Here is a 5,555-nt window from a genome sequence, read left to right as displayed (position 1 = left end):
AACATTTGACATTTCTAGTATGTCTCTTCACTTATTCTATCATTTGAGCCCATGCCCTAAAAATTATGGTATTAGATTTTGGCTAGATCAAGATAAGTTGGAAAAACATTAAAATTATTTTAAAATTTTGGAGGAAATGATAAATTTTAGATTATTAGTATTTTTATAGACATAGACTTATTCGAAAAATTAGGTTAATTTTGAGATCAAATTGAATTTCTATTTTGTTTTAAGGATATATTTCTATTGAATTATAATTGATGGAAATCATGGTGGATGTGAAAGAATGACTTACATATATTGTCTTGTACAAATATTAGTGCGATAAATAATTTATTAAAATTTAATTTATGGGAAGATAATTTAATAAAATAAGGTTAACTTAGGAAAGTTAATTTTATCTTTGAGATAGAATTATCTTTTTAATTTATTTATTTATATCATACTTTCACATAATTCATAAAATTATTTAAGTTTAAATTATTTTAAAATTTATCCAATTAAATTTTAAACTAATTTTATTTCAAGTGCATATTGTATATTTAAATTTTACTTTAATTTAATCATTTTAATTTTAAAATGAATAATGCATTAATTTATTTTTTTAAAATTAAAATATTTAAAAATAATAATAAAAATTTTAATAAAACTAAATTTATTAAATAAAATACAAGGAAAATATTAAATTAATAAAATTTGTATTTATTGTAGATAATTTGATATGAATCAAATCTTACAAAATTAAAAAATTAGATTTTAATTAGTATACCTTTTAGGATAAGATTTTACATGCATACATACATGTATATTACTTCTAAATTTCAAAAATCATATTCTTTAAAATCTTATAGAAAAATGTCAAATTGGCACCTAATTTGAGTAATATCCTCTAAAAAAAAACTCTACTTCTCTTTGAAGGTAATTTGTGCTATAATTTAAAAGATGAAGTAATAAAAATACTGACAATTGAAATGTAAAAAAGAAGTAAATATCCCCTATTTGGTTAGAATTTTCACTATATGACATAATAAGAGTAACACAAATCAAACATCTCTTCTACCCTTCCACAATTCTCCTTCACTTCTAATGATTCTAATACTACTCATCAAACCTTCCTAAATTAGAAAAATAACAATCACTAACATTGCTACAAAACAAGTTAATAAGTATACCAAAATGACAAAAAATTTGTCCCTCTCAAAAGGATGTTCTACTACTATTATTACACACTCCAAGTACTTCAAAAATTTTCCTTTTTTGAGTATTCAATCCCATGCACTAGTAATATATGTGCCAATAGTTCCCCCGCTATATCACCTCCACTAATGTTGACCCCACCATACTAATCTAAACCACCACTATTGAAAGATGACTCCCTCCAAAAATCACGCCGACCAAATCGACCTCCCATAGGTCAATCCCCACACTTAAGCGTTTGCTTGTCTTCAAGCAAAATCCTCAACTTATATTGAAATTAAATTTATCAATTTGTCATTTTCATCAATAATGTTTCAAGATAATTCACAAACAATTGTGCATTGGAAATTCAACCAAAAGACATTAAGATTCAAATAGTCCAAGCCGAAATTTTTAAAGCACCTAAACATAGTTGTTTCCCCTTATCTAAATAATTACCTTAAATTTAAAATGAACAAGAATTGACATTCTCACTAAAGATTCCCTCAAAGCACTCAAAGTGTTTAAGGCTCAAGTAATATGCACTCAATAGTCGAACAAGAAATGCCATTACCATAGGCTTGCTTAAAAATCAAATCTCTACCACTATAAAGTGAGGACACACCAATCAAGAGGTCTTTAAAAGGTTGTCATGGAGCTTATGTTAAGGGTGTCGAAACCATTTTTAAATCGAGTTTTAGGAAAATGGGAATCGACTTTTAAAAAAAATGAGAACGGGAGTCGCCACCAATCTTTTACGTGTGATGGATCACCTTAAAAAATGTTTTGTTTTAAAACATTAATTTTGGTCTACGAAAGTCTAGAAAACGGATTTGGGAGTCGGTTACATACGAGGAAGGGTTAGCACCCTCGTAACGGCCAAAAAATTGGTACCTAATTGATTATCAAGTGTCTTTAATGTCGAAATTTAAAATTTTTAAGAGTAATTACTTTAAATATTTTGATTTTTTTGTAATTAGAGCACTCTATCAAAGTATTGACACTAAGTTAGCTTTAGAAATCTATTCGAAATAAAAACGTATACAAATAAGTAGACATATTGCTTTGTAATCCAAGACATTGCTCAATTTGAAAACTTTAAAAACTAAGAGGGGACTTGATTATTCAAACTCAACAGAAAGCGCAACCCAATAAGTTAGGGACTACTTTCTCGAAATTTCCAATACCAGCATTGCCTTTAATTTTTTGAAACTTTGGACCTTGTTTTTTTTTTTTTAAATGATGCGTGGGGAATTGTATGTATTATAATTATACATAGTAAACTTTTTGTAGTAGTAAATAACGTGCATTTAATCAAAATGATGTAATATAAAAGATCGTGATTAGAACTCATAAAAATAATATATAATAGCAAATATTAAACAATATGCATACAAAGATATATATAGCATGTATTGAGAAATGAATAAACAAAACGTACAAACCATACAAAGTAATAAATTAAATAATGCATGATATACAAAAAGTATAAATAAATGCATGACATACCAAAAAAGAATAATACAATATCAATGTACATGTTCATGAAATGTAATATTAAATAATAAATATAAATAATAATAACACACGATATATGCAATATATATAAAAAATGGAATGAGTATTATTAACAAAATATCATATAATACAAATAAAGACCTAATATTTAATAATAATCTAAATAGTATTTGCTATACAAATATAAAAATAATAAAAAATATTTATAAAAGAATAATAATTATATAAAATATAATGTTTAAAAATATAAAATAAAAAGTATGTGAACGAATTTATAAAATAACAAATAACATAAAAATATCATTTTAGAATAATACATAATAAATATAATATAAAATAATTTAATAGTATAATATGAGTAAAAATATAATAATTTACAAATTAAAATTTTATAATATATGAATAAATAAACATAATAATAAAAAAAATATATAAGAATAAAAGGTAAATAAAAAAAAAAACAATAAATTATAAATAAAAATAATAATATAATAAATAAAAATATAATAGAAATATAATAACAAAATATATATGTAAGAATAATATAAATAAATAATTAAAAAAATAAAAAAATATAATATAAAAAATTTAATAGATAAAGAGTAAATATAATAAACAAATTTAAATTAATATATAAAATAATATAAATAAAAAATATAATGATATATATGATAATAACAAAAAATAAAATAAAAATAAAAAAAAATTAATAATAAAATATAATAAATATAATAGAATAAATAATAGAATAATATATAAGATATAATAAAAAAAAAAAAAAAAAAATAATAAAATAATAAAATAAATAATAAATAATTGTGAAAAAATAAGATATAATAAATAATAATAATAAAATGATCTTATAATGTATAATATAAAGTAGGTAAAAAATATAAAAAAATATCAATATATAAAAAATATATATATAAAAAAATAAATATAGGGCTAAGTTTAAAGTTCAGCAAAATTATAGGGCGAATTAAAAAGAAATAAAACTGAATTAAGGCCTTAATTAAAACGCGCGCAAAACAAAAGGGACTCATTGGGAAAATTTCCCTATTCCCAAAACGGCTGCGTTTTAAACTTAGACTTAAAGCAGTTACTTCAGGGGATTAAATCATAATTAAGACAGATATTAGGGTTAAATCATAATAAATAAAACTTAATTATAAAAAAAGTGAAAGGATCGATTGGGTAATTAACCCAATTCCAAAAACACGCGGATCCTCCCGGGTAATCGGGTCAACGCACGGATCCTGGGGCCCTAAAACGTCGTCGTTTTAAGCTTATCAAATTAAGTTAAAATGGTGCCGTTTTTCTTGGCTATATAAGCCAACTTTCGACCAAAAAAATCATTTGGAAGTCTGGTTTTTTAAAAAAAAAACTCAGAAAAATCCTCCGTGGGAGGATTTGGGGTCGGCCTTAGAGCCTTATTGGGCCCCTATTCTTAGTCGTCACGTGCCCACGCGCCACTGCGAGGGCCTCCGTGCACGGTGATCAGAGGGCAAAAACCCTCGTCCTTTCTGGGCGATTAAAGGTATTGCTTTTTCCTTTCATATTTGCAATATATATATGTACATATAAAAAAAAATTCACCTTTGTGTATTCAATCGATTGAGACGTTTGCTGTGTATATGTGTGCGAAAACAAATTCTTTGCTGAATCTCTAAATTTTTTATTGATTCTCTCTGTATATTTTCGAACGTAAGTCCTTTACAAATCGGAGGAAAGGCTTTATAGCCTTAGACTATACATGTTTAGGAAAGAAATCTTTGTTCTTTCTTTATTGGTATTTATTCACTACTATTCGGTTTCCTTTTCTGCTTCGTGCTTTTTGTCTTGTTTGCAGGTATTCGCGAGAAATCCGGCGGTGGAAAAGGCTGACGATGGTCCACTGGTGTGCTGATCTCGGCGTGACCCAGAGCCTGGAATTGTGCTCTTGATGGGGTAGCTGGAACGACAGAAATCGAAGGGTCATGAGGCTTGGCTCTGGAACCTTCTGTTTGCGGCGCGAGGAGAAAGAGAGGCAGAAACCCTAGGGTTCCTGCCTCACTGTAACGTTTGGCCAATGGGCCACTTTAGCCTTGGGTCCATTTGGGTCTGTTGTAATGGGTCTTAGGAGTAGGATTTTAGAAATGGGCTAGTAATGTAACGGGTTTGGGTCTGCTGAGTTGTAACCGGGCATAAGGTTTAGGCCAATGTTTGGGTACAGTTAGTGGCCAATGTAATGATTTTATTGACTGTTTAAAAACAATTATTTATTTATTTGGTTTACAGCCCGGTCAATTTGGGCTTACAGCTGCCCTTTGCTCATGCTGTATAACAGGAACGAGCAAAATTAGAAAGACCAAATTGACTGGTCCTATCATATCTTATATTCTTTTCATTATATTTCGTCTGCTCTCTGCAACATAGAGACGAATTGCTTCTTATTTGTTCTCTGACATACAGAGATGACAAATCATCTTATTTGCTTTATGTAGCACGTAAAGCCAAATCAGCTATGTCTTCGATTTGTTCCTTGTAAGCACAAGGATGCCAAATCATTTTGGATCTTGCTTCAGTCTAATCATCTGAAGGTCAGATCTGCTATGTATCTGCTCTCCATTGAAGTGGAGATGCCAGACTTCAATTTGTTCTCTAACAATACAAAGACGGCAAATCATCTTAGATTTGCTTCAACGTAAGCACGTGAAAGCCAAATCAGCTATATCTTCGATCTGCTCCCTGCCGAATACAGAGAGATAAGATCTGTTATCTTAGATCTGCCCCGATAAAGGTCAGATCTGCTATGCTGCGGCCTATTACCCTACTATTTTAGGGTTTAAAGCGCTCTGTCTTCGATAACCTGTAGAATGATT

The sequence above is a fragment of the Gossypium hirsutum genome, chromosome A08 (genome assembly GCF_007990345.1).
Source record: "Gossypium hirsutum isolate 1008001.06 chromosome A08, Gossypium_hirsutum_v2.1, whole genome shotgun sequence".
NCBI lineage: Eukaryota > Viridiplantae > Streptophyta > Magnoliopsida > Malvales > Malvaceae > Gossypium > Gossypium hirsutum.
The sequence above is the reverse complement of the archived record's forward strand: the minus strand, read 5'-3'. Positions refer to the sequence as shown.